At 33.0% G+C, this 22,142-nt stretch overlaps 1 protein-coding gene across 4 annotated transcripts in view; it reads left to right on the top strand.

Moving 5' to 3' along the window:
- Positions 1-22,142, top strand: part of LOC101890508 (atrial natriuretic peptide receptor 1) — a 292,597-nt gene that overhangs the window by 170,800 nt on the left and 99,655 nt on the right. The window contains exons 1-2 of one of the 4 annotated variants that reach the window (XM_059123410.1): positions 3,648-3,770; positions 3,846-3,879. The exons of 1 other annotated variant lie outside the window; for it this stretch is intronic. The gene's annotated coding sequence lies outside the window, so the exon portion shown is untranslated. Of the gene's footprint in view, positions 1-3,637; positions 4,013-22,142 lie in introns of those variants that run through there. 2 more of the 4 variants (XM_059123408.1, XM_059123409.1) reach the window with 2 other exon arrangements.

The raw sequence follows: 22,142 nt of genomic DNA, 5'->3' as shown, positions 1-22,142 counted from the left end.
AGAATTTTCCAGAAAAAAAAATTATTCGTGATATAATTCAAGCGTGATAGTGTGATTTCTTTATATTTGGCTGGAAAACCACAAGCGGCTATCGTTAGAGCACTCCAGCATTTTAATGTGAATATATATTTGTGTCTCGCAGCATCGCTCGTTACCGTGATACTGGTAGCGTAGCGCGGCCGACGTCAAGGATCAAGTCAGCAGAAATGGTTCGAAAAGTAACGAAGCGACTTGGTCGAAACCCGCGTTGCAGTCGAATGGCTCAAAAATGGCTCAAGAGCTAAACATATCGCAATATTCCATTCGACAAATATTGAAAAATGAGCTCGGGGTAAAGCGATTGAAATTCCAAACAGTGCGAGAAGTTATACCGCAACCGCTGGCTCGCCACCACAACTCGTCTGTGGAAATAGACCCGGTGGCCCGCCAGACCAACTTGTCTAAAAAATAAAATCTTTGGGGCATCCAGATCAACCAGGCTGGTCTGTCGACCAGCTCGTTCTGATCTTTCGACAAGCTTGTTCTGGTCTTTCGACCAGTTCGTTCTAGTCTTTGTACAACATTCGTGCAGCGTCTGACGGTTGCATTGGCCGTTTCAAGGCCATAATTCGTGCCAAAGGTGACCGATTGAACAAATCGAAACTTATTCCAAAATTTGATGCTATTTCCGACATTTTTTTGCTTTCATTCAATAAAGTTTAGAAAAAAATCTAAAAACTATGGCGTTTGACATTGTTGCAGTTTTTTATCTCACCCTCTGAAGATAGATAGATTGTCATCTATATTTTGAAGAATTAAAATTCATCTAAATATTTCATTTCGATTGGGCGCCACTTTCAAAATCAGTGATCACCACATAGAAATTTGTTGAAACATTTCAGCGCCATCTTGTATGGGATAGCTTTATTATTGCTTACCGGCGGTGGCGAATGATTGTTTAGTCATTTGTTTTGGTAGCTTTGCAGAGACCCCCCAACACCATGCTCCCACTTTTGAGTATAATTATTTTGACAAACTCACAATACAAATGTTATGCTCCCACAGTTCACTCACTTGTTAACATTACTCTCTACTAGGGTTACCATGCTTATTTTAAATTAATTATATTTATACTCTCAGTACTATGTCTAAGAGGTTATATATGGCAAAAATATTTATTTGGTGGATGTCGGTTTCAGACAATAACTCTCGAAGAAGAGAATCGGTTCAAACTTGATGCATCCTTATATCATTGTCAAACTTAGATCAAGGTCGAAAATGAGTAATTTCAGTCTGCTCTTCTTGTGCCCCAAAAATAGTAAACATTTCAAAAATGTATAAAAAAGCCAAACAATCCTAGGTGCAATCTGAAGCACTAGATCTAGAGCGAAGATGGGCCATATCAAACCACTCCTGCTGGTACCTACATCAAACAACTCCAAACTATGCTTCCTCCCTGCATACGTGCTTGTATAGGACCACAGATTTTCGTACCACAAACCCCTTCTTCCCCACCAGTCCTAATCTCTCATCAATTGCGAAATAAATTCCGATTTTTTAATCTTTTGAAAATCCCATTTTTTACATTTTATTCAATGAAAGCAAAAAATGTCGGAAATAGCATCAAATTATAAACTAAGTTTAGATTTGTTCGAATTGGTCACCTTTGGCACGAACTATGGCCTTCAAACGGCTAATGAAATTGTGACACGCTGCCCTAATGTTGCTCTGCGGTATTTTGGCCCATTTCCGGCGAAGCGCTTGCTTGAGGTGATCGACACTTTGGTATTTTTTAGTGCCAACCTTGCTTTCCAAAATACTCCAGACACAATAGTCCAACGGATTGGTATCCGGAGATTTTGGTGGTCATTGTGAGCTGGAAATGAAGCGAGGAGCCTCATTTCTGTAACTATTCTTGGGTGGCGCGTGCTGAGTGCGATGATGCTGAGTCCTGTTGGAATGTCCAAGGTCTGCGGCCAAAATGTTTGCGTGCCCAAGGCTTTAATACACCCTCCAGAATATTTTCGCGATAATGTTCGGCATTTCTTCTGATGTTACGGTCGATTAATACGAGCGGAGAACGACCATCGGCTGTTATGGCGGCCCACACCATTACTATGGCCGGCGCTTGAGTTCTGGTGGCCGGCCAACCGAAGGTGCACATTTTCAGCTGACCTCTTTGGCAATAAAACACTATAATTTTGTTTTGTTGTTTCTTTACAAACAGCTGGACAATGAATGTTTTCTCATCGGAGAAAACAGAATTCGGTAGGTCACAACTTTCGGCCAAGCGAAGCAACTCTTTAGCTCTTTGAGAATAAGTTCTTGCACTTTTTGAAATTTCAATGGCTTTATCCCGAGCTCATTTTTCAATATTTACCGAATGGAATATTGCGATATGTTCAGCTCACGAGCCATTTTTCGGCAACTGCGATGCGGATTTCCGATCATGTCGCTTCTTTACTTTTCGAACCGTTTCTGCTGATGTTGCCGTTTTCTTAAGTCCACTTCCTTGACGTCGGTCGGACTACTCTACCAGTATCACAGTAACGGGCGATGGTACGAGACACAAAAGATTTATTTACATTTAAATGCTGGAGTGCTCTAACGATAGTCACTTGTGGTTTTCCAGCCAAATATAAAGAAATCACACTATCGCGCTTGAATTCCATCACGAATAACTTTTTTTCTGGAAAATGCTTACCAAAATGCTTTTGTACGCTTGTAAACAATATAGTGAGCTATCATCGGAATAATTTTAACAACTGTCGGACGAGTGGCTTAGAAATGACAGCAGTCTGAAGTTTCAGCGCACCATGGCCACCAAAATCTCCGGATACCAATCCGTTGGGCTATTGTGTCTGGAGAATTTTGGAAAGCATGGTTGGCCCTAAAAAATGCCAAAATGTCGATCACCTCAAACAAGCGCTTCGGCGGGAATGGACCAAAATACCGCAAAGCAACATTCGGGCAGAGTGTGACGGTTTCATTGGCCGTTTGAAGGCCATAATTCGTGCCAAAGGTGACCAATTCGAACGAATCTAAAGTCATTCTAAAATTTGATGCTATTTCCGACATTTTTTGCTTTCATTCAATAAAATTTAAAAAAAAAAATGTAAAACTTATGGCGTTTAACTTGTTGCAGTTTTTTTTAACTCACCCTGTATATTTTGCCTTAGAAATATGGACTCATCGACACATTCCATTCCATATGGACACTGTCGTGTAAATAATTTGTAAGCTTTTAAGAGGCTCATTATGTTAGCATGCTTCAGAATTATAATTATCGGATAGATTGTTGTGTTGTTTTATTTTTTCTTTCGAAGAAATTTGGGACATTTTTCGAAGAGAAATTTTTATATCTATTTATTTTTTCAGAATTTATTTTCTAAAGTTTGATAAAGAATTTAAAAACTCTCAAAAATTCCTGTTTTGATAAATTCATTTTAAAATTTAACCATTTTTTCCTCTAAACGAAGCTTAGCAGCCCTATTCTCAACGAATAGCACATGTTTGTTGTTTTGAGTGAATTTTGCTTTTGGCCAACAACTCTATGCAACTCTATATGTGCCCGCCGCTCTCCCACTCATTTTGTATGACAAATCGTTCTCTCTTTCTCTCTCTCCCACAATCGCAACACCGCCAAACAACAAAAATTTTCAGTTTCTAACGAACGTTCTCATTGATCGCAGCGTTTAACGGACGGTTTCATTCGTATGTCAATCGTCGATGGTCGCTCGGTTGTTTCGTTGACGAAAATTCTGTTCTGTTTGTTTGGGTGAACGACGAATGTAAAAAACTCGTTCTTTGACTTTTTGTTGGCTTTTCGATTCGAAAAAAAGAAGTCAATGCAAATTTGTTTTCAGGCGTTTCCAATCAAAATCCGATTGTGTTGAATTGGTATTGAATTATTTTCGAAAAGAGAGAGAGAGAAAAAAAAGTTATAATAAATAAAAAATAGAAATTAAATAATGCAAAAATGCAAAATTTTTTTATTTTGTAAATTAAGTGAAAGAATTTCGCGTTGCTGAAAGTGAGTGAATGAAACAAAGAAAATTTTGAGAAAAAAAAAATTCTGAAAATTTTTCGAAAGAAAGAAATGTTTGAAATTGTTTTGTATTTTTTCGAAATTTTGTTTTTCTTTTCTCGTTGCTAAAACAAAATAAATCAGCAGCCAAGTGACAACATTCAAACGGACACAACTAAGCCACCGGTCGGTCGCTCGGTTGTTTTGCTGCTGACAATGAAATTCAACAGCAACAACAACAACAACTCGACACCTCAACGCAAAATGTTGTACAACAACACCAAGTGTAGAATGTCGATCAAGAATTGTAAAAATAACTAAAAACGACAATAACAACAACAGAAAAAATTGAATAAAAAAAAATATGAAAAATTAGCTGCGAGGAAATTGTTTTTTTTTCAACATCTGAAAAACGCACAAAAATGCGCTATTTCAATACAGCAATAACAACAACCGCAAAAATAACAATAATAAAAATTTTCAAATTGTCCATGTGGAATTTACGAAATGTTGTTCAGTTCAAAATGCACAACAATAATAGTAATAACAACAAAAAATATTGAATATTTATTTAATAAGAAATAATGCAAAACTACAATGAAGCGTACCTGTGAAGAGGAAACTATAAAATTATATATTTTTCGTTATTGATATTGAATAAATAAAAGTGCGAAAAAATGCAAAATAAATAATCCAAAAAAGAAAAAAAAACAAAAAAAAAATGTCGACGAGTACAACAAAATAAATATTTGATTTTGTCGTTGTTGTTGCAAAAAAAAACAACAACAACAAAAACAAGAAGAAAATAAAACATCTCTACGAAACATGATAAGCATTGCTTGGATCAGGGGAATTTCAAATAGAATTCAAATCTAAGCTGAAATAATGGAGAGAAAAAAGTTTTGCTTTTCATTCACAACTCATCAATGAAATCTCTTCATTAAGAAGTACACCTTCTCTTCGAAAGGGTATCTTAAATTTATCTTTTTTGAGAAAGGAATTTAAAAGGGATTTTTCTTTCTTAGATACAATTATTAATGAAAAAGACGTACTTAGACATATCCTTCCTTTAAGGCAGAGCCTACAGATACACCCTTTTCTTAAGAAAGGGTCTTAAAAATATCCTTTCTTTAAGGGTCCCCTGAATCTCATCCAATTTGAGAAAAGGTCCCCAACAGTAACTTTTCTATAAAAATGATCCTCAGAACTGGAAGACCTCAAAGCCTTTGTTTTCAATAGAAAACCTGAAAGTCTTAATTTTCCATAGACGACCTGAATGCCTTTATTTTCTATAAGAAACCTGGATTTCTTCCATTTCCTATGGAGAAGCTTAAGGTTTACTATTTTCTATGAAACGAAACCTAGAGGGGACTTGTATTTTCTACAGAAGATCTAGCAAAACTCTGTGGCTCTCTTATTATCTATAGAGGATCTGGAGGTCTTCCATACGCCATAGAACAGTTTGAAGTCTTCCATACACCATGGAAGTCCTTGAGGTCTTTTATTCGCTATAGAAGGCCTTGGGGGCTTCTATTGCCTATTCCCCATCTTGACGTTTTTTTATAAACCATAGAAGACCTGAAGGGCTTCTGTTGCCTATTTCCCACCCTGATGTTTTTCTATACGCCATAGAAGATTTCTTTTGTCCATAGAACACATGAAGGTCTTCTGGAGGTCTTCTATACGTCATAGGAGACTTGGAGCTCTTTTAGACGCCATATTGTCTATAGAAGATCTGGAGGTTTATATTGTCTATATAAGACTATGGGGTCATCTTTTGTCCTTAGAAGACCTGGAGGTCTCCTATTATCTATAGAAGACCTGGATGTCTTCTACAGTCCATAGAAGAAATCGAGGTCTAGAAGTGTAAGAGGTCTTTTATTCGCTATAGAATAGCTCTAGGAGACCTCCTCTATAGGCCATAGAAGATCTGGAGGTCTTCTATACACCATACAAGAACTGGAGATCTTCGAGACGAAATAAAAGACCTAGAGGTCTTCTAGGCGACATGGAAAATCTGGAGGTCTTTTAAATCTTCTATTGTCTATAGAAGATCTGGAGGTTCCTATTGTCTATAGAAGACCTGGATGTCTTCTACGGTCTACATAAGACCATGGGGTAATCTATTGACCTGGAGGTCTTCTATTATCCATAGAAGACCTGGAGGTCTTATATTATCCATAGTAGACCTGGTGGTCTTCTACTGTCCATAGAAGACCTTGATGTTTTATACACACCGTGGAAAACCTTGAGGTCTTCTATTCGACATGGAAGATCTTCAGGTCTTCTACTGTCTATAGAAGAACTAGATGTCTTCTATTGTCTATAAAAGACCTGAAGATCTTCTATTGTCTATAGATGACCTGAAGGTGTTCTACTGTCTATAGGTGACCTGGAAGTTTTATATTGTCTACAGATGACCTGGAGGTCTTCTATTATCTATAGAAGACCTGGGGGTCTTCTATTGCCTATAGAGGAGCAGGAGGTATTATATTGTATATAAAAGATCTGGAGGTCTTCTATTGCCTTCAGGCAGGAGGTATTCTGCTATGTATAGGAAATAGAAGATCTTCAGGTCTTTCACAGTCTGTAGAAGACCTGGAGGTCTTCTATTTTCTATAAACAACCTGAAAGTCTTCTATTGTCAATAGAGGAGGTCTTCTTTTCGCTATATAAGAGGTGTGGAGGTCTACTATTTGCTATAGGAGAGGCCTGGAGTTCGATAAAGAAGACATTGAGGCCTTCTATTGTGTATAGAAGATCTTGAGGTCCTCAATTGTCTGTAGATGTCCTTGGGGTCTTCTATTTCCTGTAGAACACGTAGCGTTCTTATATTAGCTATAAAGAACGCTACGTGTTCTACAGGTCTTCTACTGTCTATAGATGATTTTGAGGTCTTCTACTATCTATAGAAAACCTGGACAGTCTTTTACCTTCTAGCCTACAGAGGATCTGGAGATGTTGTGTTGTCTATAGAAGACCTGGGGGTCTTATTGCCTCTATAGGAGCAGGATGTATTATACTATCTATAGCAGACCTGTAGATCTTCTACAGTCTATAAAAGACCTGGATGTCCTCTACAGTCTATAGAAAACCTGGAGGTCTTTTACGGTGTATAGAATATCTGGAGGTCTTCCACCGTCTATGGATTACCTGGAGGTCTTCTATCGTCTATGGAGGTAACCTATAGTCTATAGACGTCCTTGAAGTCTTTTATTGTCTATACAAGACCTGGAGGCATAGAAAACGTTTTTACGCCATTGAAGGCCTTCTATGCTCCACAGAAGACCTGATGGTATTCTTTCTCATTTAGATTGTCCTAATGTTTACCATTCTCTATAAAAGACCTGAAGGTTATTACCAAGTAAAAATCATTTCAATTAGCCAGTTTAGTGTTGTTGCCATGTGCCTCACTGCATGGATTTATTTATCCAAAAGTTATAAAAGTTCTTGGCACGTTCTTCTTGTTCTCAGAATACATTCTGGCGCTTCTGGTTAATTAGCGGTTAATGGATTTTTTCGGAACACCTAAACAAAAATTCACGGTTAAATTGTATTTTAATTTTCACACAAGAAACTGTGTTCTTCAAATTAGGTGCGATCATGTTTTTCAATATTTATTTTTACTCCTTGAGATTTTCCGTTAAATATTTTGTTTGTTTTCGCAGCAGCATGACGTGGTTCTCATTCGAGGGTACTCAACCTTCTTTGCGGTTGTTTGAAAAATAATTTCAAAACGATTTGTATTCTCTTCGCCTTAATCTTTAATGAAATTGGTTTGAAAGTGTTTGTTTGTAAACTGTCGATAGATTGCCAACAAACATTTTGGCAAACAAATGCGTTGCGAAATTGGAGAACGTTTTGCGTTTTGTTATCTCGATATACAGTTACGGAAATTTCCCACGAATTTGTATTTCAACGGCCGATGCTGCCCTAACGACATGCCTAGCTGGTTAACTTCAGCATCAAACAATAATGTCACAGTTGGCTGGCTGGTGACAGCTAAATAAATATTCGACAGTTGTATATTTTTTGGGAGAAATAAAGATATCGGAAATGCGATAAAACAAACGTGTAAGCGATTGCGTATGGCGTTTTTATTAAATGAGCATGATTCAAATCTTTTCAGATTAGGGGAATAACAAATAATTACGAAGTTCTTCAGGAACTCTGGAGACCAAGGTTTCAAGGTCTTTAATGGACTATAAAAAATCTCAAGGCTTTCTATTGAAAATCTATAGAAAATAAAAGACCTCCAAGTATAACCTCCAGGTCTAGGATAGAGAATTGCAGAGCTCTAGGCATTTCATAGAAAAAAGGCCTCTTGATCTTCTATTTAAAAATGGAACACATTCAGATTTTCTATAAAAAATTGGAGACTTGAATTGGAGAATGCTTGCTATAGAAACCCTCCAGATCTTGTATAGGATATCGAAGACAATTCCTCAAGGTCTTCTATGGTAGTTTAGAAGATCTCAAGGTCTTCTATGGTAGTTTAGAAGACCCAAGGTCTTCTATGGTAATATAGAAGACCTCAAGGTCTTCTATGGTAGTATAGAAGACCTCAAGGTCTTCTATGATAGTATAGAAGATCCCAAGGTCTTCTATGGTAGTTTAGTAAACCTCAAGGTCTTCTATGGTAGTATAGAAGACCTCAAGGTCTTCTATGGTAGTATAGAAGACCCCAAGGTCTTCTATGGTAATTTAGAAGACCTCAAGGTCTTCGATGGAATATAGAAGATCTCAAGGGGTTCTATGGCGTATAGAAGACCTCAAGGTATTCTATGGACGATAGGAGACCTCAAGGCCTTTTATGGACAATAGAAGACCTCCAGGTCTTCTATGGCGTATAGAAGACCTCCAGGTCTTCTATGGCGTATAGAAGACCTCCAGGTCTTCTATGGCGTATAGAAGACCTCCAGGGCTTCTATGGCGTATAGAAGACCTCCAGGTCTTCTATAGCGTCTTGAAGACCTCCAGGTCTTCAATGTTGGTTTAGAAGACCTCAAGGTCTTCTATGGTAGTATAGAAGACCTCAAGGTCTTCTATGGTAGTTTAGAAGACCTCAAGGTCTTCTATGGTAGTATAGAAGACCTCAAGGTCTTCTATGGTAGTATAGAAGACCTCAAGGTCTTCTATGGTAGTATAGAAGACCCCAAGGTCTTCTATGGTAATTTAGAAGACCTCAAGGTCTTCGATGGAATATAGAAGATCTCAAGGGGTTCTATGGCGTATAGAAGACCTCAAGGTATTCTATGGACGATAGGAGACCTCAAGGCCTTTTATGGACAATAGAAGACCTCCAGGTCTTCTATGGCGTATAGAAGACCTCCAGGTCTTCTATGGCGTATAGAAGACCTCCAGGTCTTCTATGGTAGTTTAGAAGACCTCAAGGTCTTCTATGATATTATAGAAGACCTCAAGGTCCTCTATGGTAGTTTAGAAGACCTCAAGGTCTTCTATGGTGGTGTAGAAGACCTCAAGGTCTTCTATAGTGTTGTAGAAGACCTCAAATTCTTTTGTGGTGGTGTAGAAGACCTCAAGGTCTTCTATAGTGGGGTAGTATGGAAGACCCCAAAGTCTTCTATGGCGTATGGAAGACCTAAGGGTCTTCTACAGATCCATAGACCTCAAGGTCTTCTATGGTAGTTTAGAAGACCTCAAGGTCTTCTATGGTAGTTTAGAAGACCAAGGTCTTCTAAGGTAGTATAGAAGACCTCAAGGTCTTCTATGGTAGTATAGAAGACCTCCAGGTCTTCTATGGCGTATAGAAGACCTCAAGGTCTTCTATGGCGTATAGAAGACCTCAAGGTCTTCTATGGCGTATAGAAGACCTCCAGGTCTTCTATGGTAGTTTAGAAGACCTCAAGGTCTTCTATGCTGGTTTAGAAGACCTCAAGGTCTTCCATGATATTATAGAAGACCTCACTGTCCTCTATGGTAGTTTAGAAGACCTCAAGGTCTTCTATAGTGCTGTAGAAGACCTAAAGGTCTTCTATGGTGGTGTAGAAGACCTCCAGGTCTTCTTTAGTGTTGTAGAAGACCTCAAATTCTTTTATGGTGGTGTAGAAGACCTCAAGGTCTTCTATAGTGGGGTAGTATGGAAGACCCCAAAGTCTTCTATGGCGTATGGAAGACCTAAGGGTCTTCTACAGATCCATAGACCTCAAGGTCTTCTATGGTAGTTTAGAAGACCTCAAGGTCTTCTATGGTAGTTTAGAAGACCAAGGTCTTCTAAGGTAGTATAGAAGACCTCAAGGTCTTCTATGGTAGTATAGAAGACCTCCAGGTCTTCTATGGCGTATAGAAGACCTCAAGGTCTTCTATGGTAGTATAGAAGACCTCCAGGTCTTCTATGGCGTATAGAAGACCTCAAGGTCTTCTATGGCGTTTAGAAGACCTCAAGGTCTTCTATGGCGTATAGAAGACCTCCAGGTCTTCTATGGTAGTTTAGAAGACCTCAAGGTCTTCTATGCTGGTTTGGAAGACCTCAAGGTCTTCCATGATATTATAGAAGACCTCAATGTCCTCTATGGTAGTTTAGAAGACCTCAAGGTCTTCTATGGTGCTGTAGAAGACCTCAAGGTCTTCTATAGTGGTGTAGAAGACCTCAAGGTCTTCTATGGTGGTGTAGAAGACCTCAAGGTCTTCTATGGTGGTGTAGAAGACCTCAAGGTCTTCTATAGTGGGGTAGTATGGAAGACCCCAAAGTCTTCTATGGCGTATGGAAGACCTAAGGGTCTTCTACAGATCCATAGACCTCAAGGTCTTCTATGGTAGTTTAGAAGACCTCAAGGTCTTCTATGGTAGTTTAGAAGACCTCAAGGTCTTCTATGGTAGTTTAGAAGACCAAGGTCTTCTAAGGTAGTATAGAAGACCTCAAGGTCTTCTATAGCGATTTTTTTTTTTAATTTTTGCCTACTTTCCCATTCATTTCCCCCCACTGTGTTGCCTTTTAAGCGTTTCGTATTATCAAATATGTATACACTCATATAAGTAAACTCAATTTGCTGATAAGAAACAATAATATTAGTTCAAACTTATCATTTGTCAACAGTTTTGTGTTGAATGCGAAAAAAATCGAAATTTTAAAAATAGACAAAAAATATTGAATTCGAAATGCAATAATGGTTAATATTTTTTTTTTTTTTCTAATTCTTCGATTATTTGGATTAAGGTGTCACGAATAAGAGTGTGCCCCACATGTTTTGATTCATTAATCACTTTTTGGTATAGGAGAACATGGTGTTGAAACTGCTGTTGTTTGATTTACGGCAACTGGCGGCGATCATCATTAAGATGTTGTGAAACAATTGACCAAACAAAAAAGGTTTGGCTGGCCGCCTGGTCGTAAGTGATGGATTATTGATGGGAAGAATCATTACCCAGCAAACATAGAAAGGAAATTTCCAATTCCCCCAATTTTGTGAAGTCATCAATTGAAATAGGTTTTTTTTGCAAAAAAAAAAATCAATTCTTAAAGCCGGCCAGTCACTTTTGTCTGTCTACTTGATTTTTTTCAAAATCTAACTTTCTGCCAGTTTGAAAAAAAAATTCAAAATTTTCAAATAAACAACAAAAACCGGCATTGTTGATCCATAAATTATATATAAATATTCATAAGTGTAGGGAAACGTGTTTGTATCTTTTGTACACAATTTTTTCGAAAATTATTTTTAGATTCACAAAAAAAATCGAATTTTGCACAAAACAGGTCTGGTGATGAGTGAATTATAATTAATAAAAACTCGCGGAGAAAAAAAAACATAAAAATTAAAATCTGTCCAAAAAAAAAAAAAAACAAAGTTGACAAAAAGACCAATAAAAACACCAACAATAAAAAAACAGACTGGCACGTTTAACCCACAAAGCGGAGATGGAATGGATGTTGTGATAGCAGATTAGATGTTAAAATAAAATCTCGGTAATTAATTAATTTTAGGAGCGGGGTTTTGGGGATAGCTTGGCTTGGCACGAGCAGCGTCGGAGATTTTTTTTTATATTTGAAGAAAGACTGTTACATGAAAGGTATGAAAATATGAAGCTAGGGAAATATTGTTGGACAAAAATAGACAATACTTTAGCCCCATGTCTTCTATGGACAAAGGAAGACCTTTAGGTATTAAAAAAAGGTAACATTTTTCAAATCTCCTAAAGATAATGGAAATTTTTTTTGAGATTTTTAAAATCAATTGTAGATATTCAAAATATATCATTTTGAGGACAAATCAGAACCTGAACTTAAAAAAAAAACAAGTTAAAGGGTTTCAGCCGGTTTTACCGACAGATGTATACCCTTAGCCAATGTTCGATGATTTAAATATATTTTGACTTCTATTATGATTATTCAAACTTTTGACCCTCGAAGGAGTAGGTTCCGAAGACCAATATTGTCCATTACGTATCGGACCTAAATAAATATGATATAAATATTGCGACGTGCAAGATTTGGGCTATACAGGGTGAAATAAAAATTCCTCAAGAAAGTATTTTTTACATTTTTTTTTTAATTTTATTGAATGAAAGCAAAAAATGTCGAAAATAGCTTCAAATTTTAGAATAAGTTTAGATTTGTTTGAATTGGTCACCTTTGTCACGAATTATGGCCTTCAAACGGCCAATGAAACCGTCACATGCTGCCCGAATGTTGCTCTGCGGTATTGACCCATTCCCGGCGAAGCGCATGCCCTAGGTGATCAACACTTTGGTATTTTTTAGTGCCAACCTTGTTTTAGAAAATAATCCAGACACAATAGTCCAACGGATTGATATCCGGAGATCTTGGTGGCCATTGTGCGCTGGAAATGAAGTGAGGAACCTCATTTTGTAACCATTCTTGGGTGGCGCGTGCTGAGTGCTGTTGGAATGTCCAAGGTCTGCGGTCAAAATATTTTCTCATCGGAGAAGAGAAAACCAAATTCGGCAGTTCACCATTTTCGGCCAAGCGAAGCAACTCTTTAGCTCTTTTGAGTCTATTTTCTTTCTGTTGCGGTATAAGTTCTTGCAATTTTTGGAATTTCAATGGCTTTACCCCGAGCTTTTTTTTCAATATTTGCCGAATGGAATATTAAGATATGTCCAGCTCACGAGGCATTTTTCGGCCACTACGAAGCAGGTTTCGATCTTTACTTTTCGAATCACATTTTATAAGAGTTGTAATTGTTCAAAATTTTGACCCTTTTTTTTTGGGAGGTACTTGGTTGAGTGCACCGATATTGTCCATTTTCGCACCTGACCTACAAATGATGCAAATATTAGGATTTGCAAAGTTGGAGAAAAATCGGATTATTATATTTCTTTCTGTGTGGTAAAAAGTGTTTTTGAAAAGTTCGACCTTTTGTGGGGGAGTTCCCAGAAGGAGAGGACCGATATTGACCATCTCCGAACTCAATCTAATGTTTGATAACAATATTTCGATTTCATTCTTGGTATAATGGAACAAATCGGATACTCCCTTCGATACTTATAGTGCGCACCAGCCAGCATACAGACAGACGGACGGACACGGAGGAATGCCAAAGATCCTTCTGAGGAAAATACTAAAGTATTCTACAGCGAGAGGCCTTATTAATTTCGTAAGCAAAAATAAGGAAAAAATCTACCACGATATGCACTAAAATGTTATAGGGCAAGGATAGGATGAAGGGGTACTACTGAAAGCTACCTTACTCCATTTATAAAAGGCTAGTGAAATAACTGACTGAGAAATAATGCCGGGAGCAAGCGGCTGAAACTAGAATTTTGAAATTTTACTCTACAGTCAGTATTGGTGCGTAGGCTGGGTTTTTGGAAATTCTGTTCTAAAAGGGTGCAAAAAGTACTAAAATACAATTAGGTATTGCGTGAACAAATAGTGCTTGAAATCTGAAATTTGACATTATTATATCCTTTGGCTAATGCGAACCATAGATGTACGAAAAGTACTAAATTTCGTATTTGGCGAAGGAATAGCAATGAAATCCTGAAATTTGATATGGATGACACTGTTGGTGTCTACTGGTGGGAGAAGAAACTGGTTTTGGATATATTTAATTATAGGTCCCAGAACACATAATAAGTCTAGTTCTTATCTTAACGTTATGAAAGAAGAATGACGTCAATGACGTAAGACTTTCGACATCTTCTGGGACCCACAGTAAAACTTTATGACAAATGAATCTGTAGATTATTTTGATTTGCTACGATCACGTTTAAGAGGAGTTTTTAACCATAAAAGGAGCGAAAAGATCCCTTTATTGAATCGCTTGAGGGTTAACATTTTTAACCCAAATAATCCTTGTATTGTTACCAGTAATATTCCCCATGACACTATGTATCTAAAATGTAAGGATTGCAAGGAATCTTAATCGGAAATTTCAAAATAGGTGGAAGAGAGGGAATCAACCTCCCCTGTGTTTAGGTTACTCTTGTGAAGTTTCAAAATATCTATACACGTGCGTCTCCGATTTTTAGCTCCATTTTCATAATCTATTCGAATTTTTCCTGAAATCATTTTTTTATGTTGCCCAGTGTAATTGAAAGTGTTATAAAATACATTTGTCTTCAACACCTTATTTTATTCTATAACAAATTTATTGATTTTCATAATTATCTAAGGCGAGATATTCGATTCGATTAACACCCACCTGATAATTTTCAAGAAAAATGTTGAGTGGAAATAAAAGCAAAAACAAAAAATTTGTCTTGTTGTTGTCAAATCGAGGGGGGCGGAATATTAACTGACCTACGCCAATCGATTTGTTGGTAATTATTAAAAATAGTCAAATAAAAAAACTTAAATGTTTAATAACATACGCCAATGTTAATGAGGTTGTAAATAAACAGCTGTTAATTTTATGGGGTTATAATTTTTGACCAATTACAATTAGGCGGAATATGAGGACTTATGTCTTTTAGTCTTGAATGGGAAAAGGTTTGCTAACTAAATAGATGTTCGGAATTTAAACATAAATATGATAAATATGGTTATATATGGCCATTCTCATCCTTCCTCAATCTTGCGTCTTATATACCAGACTTGAATTATTTATTACTATTATTATTATTATTATTATTATTATTATTATTATTTTATTATTATTATTATTATTATTATTATTATTATTATTATTATTATTATTATATTATTATTATTATTATATTATATATTATTATTATTATTATTATTATTATTATTATTAGTATTATTATTATTATTATTATTATTATTATTATTAGTATTATTATTATATTATTATTATTATTATTAGTATTATTATTATATATTATTATTATTATTATTATAGTATTATTATTATTATTATTATTATTATTATTATTAGTATTATTATTATTATTATATTATTATTATTATTATTATTATTATTATTATTATTATTATTATTATTATTATATTATTATTATTATTATTATTATTATTATTATTATTATTATTAGTATTATTATTATTATTATTATTATTAGTATTATTATTATATTTATTATTATTATTATTATTATTATTATTATTATTATTATATTATTATTATTATTATTATTATTATTATTATTATTATTATTATTATTATTATTATTATTATTATTATTATTTATTATTATTATTATTATTATTATTATTATTATTATTATTATTATTATTATTATTATTATTATTATTATTATTATTATTATTATTATTATTATTATTATTATTAGATTATTATTATTATTATTATATTATATTATTATTATTATGATTATTATTATTATTATTATTATTATTATTATTATTATTATTATTATATTATTATTATATTATTATATTATATATTATTATTATTATTATATATTATTATTATTATTATTATTATTATTATTATTATTATTATTATTATTATTATTATTATTATTATTATTATTATTATTAGTATTATTATTATTATGATTATTATTATTATTATTATTATTATTATTATTATTATTATTATTATTATTATATTATTATTATTATTATTATTATTAGTATTATATATTATTATTATATATTAGTATTATTATTATTATTATTATTATTATTATTATTATTATTTTATTATTATTATTATTATTATTAGTATTATATTATTATTATATTATTATTATTATTATTATTATAGTATTATTATTAGTATTATTATTATTATTATTATTATGATTATTATTATTATTATTATTATTATATTATTATTATTATTATTATAGTTATTATTAGTATTATAGTATTATTATTATTATTATTATTATTATTATTATTATTATTATTATTATTATTATTATTATTATTATTATTATTATTATTATTAGTATGATTATTATAGTATTATATTATTATTATTATTATTATATTATTATATTATTATTATTTATTATTATTATTATTATTATTATTATTATTATTATTATTATTATTATTATTATTATTATTATTATATTATTATTATTATTATTATTATTATTATTATTATTATTATTATATTATTATTATTATATTATTTATTATTATTATTATTATTATATATATTATATTATATATATATTATTATTATTATTATTATTATTATTTATTATTATTATTATTATTATATATATTATTATTATTATTATTATTATTATTATTATTATTATTATTATTATTATTATTATTATTATTATTATATTATTATTATTATATATTATTATTATTATTATTAGTATTATTATTATTATTATTATATATTATTATTATTATTATTATTATTATATATTATATTATTATATTATTATTATTATTATTATTATTATTATTATTATTATTATTATTATATTATTATTATTATTATATTATTATTATTATTATTATTATTATTATTATTATTATGATTATTATTATTATTATTATTATTATTATTATTATTATTATTATTATTATTATTATTATTAGTATTATTATTGTTATTATTGTTATTATGTATTATTATTATTATTATTATTATTATTATTATTATTATTATTATTATTATTATTATTAGTATTATTATTATTATTATTATTATTATTATTATTATTATTATTGTTATTATTGTTATTATTATTATTATTATTATTATTATTATTATTATTATTATTAGTATTATTATTATTATTATTATTATTATTATTATTTTTTTTTTTTTTTTTTTCATTTTTTATTCATAAACCTTATTCTATTTAATTTTTATTTTTAATTTTTATTTATTTATTTATTATTATTTTTTTTTTTTTTTTTGAGAGGATATGAGTTCTTTTCCAGTATAGAAAAGGACCTCGGCGAGAGGTCTTCTCTATTAAAGAAGAGGACATTGGCAAGAGGTCTTCTTTAGTATAGAAGAATAAAAATGCAACTAAATATGTAGACCCTACTCCCAAAAGCGAATAATATCCCCTAAGACTACAAACATAATATAAACCAAATAAACCCCCCCCCCCCCCCAAAAAAAAAAAAATAATACTTAAGGAATTGGGGAATTTTAATTGCCTGACTTCGAAGCACCCCTTTGCTATCTTCGAAAACCGAAACAACTAACCAAATATTCCTTTACTGATAAGCTTAATTTTGCAATGACTTGTTGTTTGAAGATGAGGGTCGGCAGGCACATCCATGGGAAAGGGTATGCCTATACTAACCCAATTAAAACAACATCGAACTAACCTATATCACAACAATGTGTCACAAACTATTACTGTTTGCATTGGACTTAAGGGTGTTTTTTCATTTTTTGCTGCAAATAACCCCCCTTTCGATCCCCCTAAAATAATCTCTCCACAGAACTAGAACGTCATATTATCGAAATGCAAGAACACCAAATACCCAACTGACAATGAAATGCAATAATTATCTGTTTGGGGTTTTTCTGTTTCTTCATTGAAGTTATTACGTCGTTCGTATCAAATAACATTATTGTTGTTGTTGTTTTCGGAATATTGTGTTTATTTTTGGTTTTATATTGAATGAAAGAGAACTATTGCAGAAGACAAAATAAGTAGAAGAAATCTATGGAAAAATACGTAAAATGATCTATTATGGAATTAATGAGATTATAAGAAGTCATCTTTAAATAGATGACCTTGGAGAGGTCTTCCACAGGACAGAAGAAGTACAGAACGGTCTTCTCTAGTACAGAAGATGTCTTCTATAGTACAGAAGAGACTTCGAAGAGAGGCCGCCTTCTCTAGTACAGAAGAACCCTCGACGAGAGGTCTTCCCAAGTACAGAAGAAGACCTCGACGAGAGGTCTTCCCAAGTACAGAAGAAGACCTCGACGGGAGGTCTTCCCTAGTACATAAGAAGAAGACCTCTCGTGGAGAGATCGTATTCTCTAGTACAGAAGAAGAACCCCTCGCGTCGAGAGGTCGTCTTCTCTAGTATAGATGAGGAGAACCTCGCCGAGAGGTGGTCTTCTCTGATACAGAGGAGAAGGCCTCTATGAGAGGTTGTCTTCTCTAATACAGCTGAAGAAGACCTCGCCGATAGGTCTTCTCTAGTATAGTCGAAGACCTGACCGATAGGTCTTCTCTGGTATAGCAGAAGACCTCGCCGATAGGTCTTCTCCAGTATAGTAGAAGACCTCGCCGATAGGTCTTCTCCAGTATAGTAGAAGACCTCGCCGATAGGTCTTCTCCAGTATAGTAGAAGACCTCGCCGATAGGTCTTCTCCAGTATAGTAGAAGACCTCGCCGATAGGTCTTCTCCAGTATAGTAGAAGACCTCGCCGATAGGTCTTCTCCAGTATAGTAGAATACCTCGCCGATAGGTCTTTTCCAGTATAGTAGAAGACCTCGCCGATAGGTCTTTTCCAGTATAGTAGAAGACCTCGCCGATAGGTCTTTTCTAGCATAGTCGAAGACCTCGCCGATAGGTCTTTTCTAGCATAGTCGAAGACCTCGCCGATAGGTATTCTCTAGTATAGTAGAAGACCTCGTCGAGAGGTCTCCTCTCGTATAGAGGAGGACCTCGTCTTCTAGTAACGAGAGTGAGTTAGAAGAAGATCTCGCCGAGAGGTCGACTTCTCTAGTATAGAAGTCCAAGTAGGATCTTCTAACAAAAATCCATTTCCCATTATTCAAACCCACAAGAGCACTTCTTCTAACCGCTCGTGGCTTCTTCATTTTTTTTTTTTTTTTATTTGCATTCTTTCATTGTTCACCCTGAGCGCTAGACAGTTCTTCTTGACTTCTTGGCTATTTTTAGCTCTAATTGTTTATTTAATTGTTATTCGGGGTATTTTAAATATTTTTTTGTTAATAATTTTCTTTGTTGTTGTATTAAAACATATTAACGGTGTTGTTTTAGTTTGTTTTGCTATTTTTTAACCAACAATTTATTTTTATTTCTTGTTTGCAGTTATTAATGGTTTTGCTTTTGTTGTTGCGGTGCTGGCGATGTTTGCATTGACTCGCATTGGGTTTGTTTTTGTTGTTTTCTGCAGTTGGTTTTTTTGTTTTTATTGCTTTATTGTTAAGATAAAAAAGTTTTGTTTATTAATAGAGTCTAAGGTGGCCGGTAGATATGAGAGGCGCACAGTGTGCGGAAATAGGCTCAGCGACGATTGGAGATAAAATAAAAATATAGGTTTTTTTTAATTTTTAAATTTTTTTATAAAAAAGGGTCTCACATTTTTTTCAGACAGGGTACAAATATTTGCATTTGATATCGAAAAAATTTTCGTTCGAAATTTATTTGAATTTGCGCATTTTAGATGAATTGAAATTGAAAATGTTCATTATGATCGCTTTTGTCCGATGCCTAGCGAGAATTTTGCACCAGGTTATAGGTCATAAAATCCTACAATGTTGTCGAGGTTAGAATATGAATAGTTTTAGGGAGGGGAGAGTTAGAGAGAACTTCTTTGTTGATGTTCTTATAAAGACGCTATAACAGACTTAATAATTCGCATAGACTTTTTCCAAAAGCGCATGCATTCTTGCCCACCATCTTGTCTCTCTTTCTCTCTCTCCCTTTCTCTCACTGGTTGCAGACTTATTTTAGCTTCCTTTGCTAAATATGTCCATTGCATATTTTCTACCATTATTTTTCCAATTTAAATTCTTTCCCATTTCGCAACACTGTGCCCTTCCTCAATACACTGCCACCGCCATCAACACCACAACCTCGACATGTGTCAGCAGAAAAAAATATACATAAATACAAATATGATTTGAAAATGCATTTTTAATGCATTTCTGTAGCCCATATTTGATGTGCCTCCCACCTACTGAGGTCGGGAGTCCAAGGGGGGTATATATCGGAATGAAATTGACTTTTGATAAAAAATGAATGCGAAGCAAATACAAAAATATCGTTTCTTTTCCGCATTAATAATGGGATAACATATTGGTAATAATAATATGCAATATTAATTCATTAATAATAATATTGGAATTATTTTCTTTATAAATAATTGCCGGTCGGTCCAGTAACCTTTAATATTCAAATTTGTAATGGCGATTTAATTGCAGTTTTGTAATCTATGGAGTCATTATTTTGTAAACAAATATATTTAATGGTGCAATAATGAGTAGATATCAAGGATTTTAAGAGCTATTGTGGATAATTTTTATGACATCAGTGATACTTTTGCGAATAGAAAAATATCATCAATATCGTCAGTGATATTTTTGCGAATAGAAAAATATCATCGTCAGTGATATTTTTGCGAATAGAAAAATGTCATCGTCAGTGATATTTTTGCGAATAGAAAAATTTCATCGTCAGTGATATTTTTTCCGTATAGAAAAATATCATCGTCAGTGATATTTTTTTCCGTATAGAAAAATATCATCGTCAGTGATATTTTTTCCGTATAGAAAAATATATCACTGATGGTGATATTTTTCTATACGAAAAATATATCACTGATGGTGATATTTTTCTATACGAAAAATATATCACTGATGGTGATATTTTTCTATACGAAAAATATATCACTGATGGTGATATTTTTCTATACGAAAAATATATCACTGATGGTGATATTTTTCTCTACGAAAAATATATCACTGATGGTGATATTTTTCTATACGAAAAATATATCACTGACGATGATATTTTTCAATACGAAAAATATATCACTGATTGTGATATTTTTCTATACGAAAAATATATCACTGATGGTGATATTTTTTTATACGAAAAATATATCACTGATTGTGATATTTTTCTATACGCAAAATATATCACTGATGGTGATATTTTTCTATACGAAAAATATATCACTGATGGTGATATTTTTCTATACGCAAAATATATCACTGATGGTGATATTTTTCTATACGAAAAATATATCACTGATGGTGATATTTTTCTATACGAAAAATATCACTGACGATGATATTTTTCAATACGAAAAATATATCACTGATGGTGATATTTATTTATACGAAAAATATATCACTGATGGTGATATTTTTCTATACGAAAAATATATCACTGATGGTGATATTTTTCTATACGAAAAATATATCACTGATGGTGATATTTATTTATACGAAAAATATATCACTGATGGTGATATTTTTCTATACGAAAGGTATCACTGATGATATTTGCTTTCTCAAAAAAAGTCACTGATTTTTTTCTATTCGAAAAAAAATATTGACGATCTCTTTCATTACAAAAAAAATATCACTGGTGATATTTTTCCATTCGAAAAATATCGCTTATAATACTTTCCTCAACAAAAATTCTGATATTTTTTCCCCTGCAAAAAAATCCCCTTTCCATGGAATCACCCACCTTCCCGCACTACTCGCATAAATATTACATCTATTTTAAGAACTATTTGCAAATCATCGACACGGTAAATATATCCGCATTGCTGTAACAAAAAAAAATAAAATTAATTACAACTAATAAACATAAAAATTATTGCATTTACATAGCTCTGACATTCTCGAAATGGATGGATGACGCGCCGTAATGCTGTCATAAATATGGCAAAAAAATAGATTTAAATTACCGGCTACACTGCTAAGGAGCTCTGATATTTATGGTTTAATTATCGAGAGAGTGAAAAAACAACAAACGATTTTAAGTTCTGTTTTGAAAATGCTGAGGAAGGTGAAGGGAAGAGATAGAGGGTTAAATAACGTAATCTGTATTTCT

The sequence above is a fragment of the Musca domestica genome, unplaced genomic scaffold (assembly GCF_030504385.1).
Source record: "Musca domestica strain aabys unplaced genomic scaffold, Musca_domestica.polishedcontigs.V.1.1 24, whole genome shotgun sequence".
In the NCBI taxonomy this organism is placed as follows: Eukaryota; Metazoa; Arthropoda; class Insecta; order Diptera; family Muscidae; genus Musca; species Musca domestica.
The sequence above is the reverse complement of the archived record's forward strand: the minus strand, read 5'-3'. Positions and strand labels throughout refer to the sequence as shown.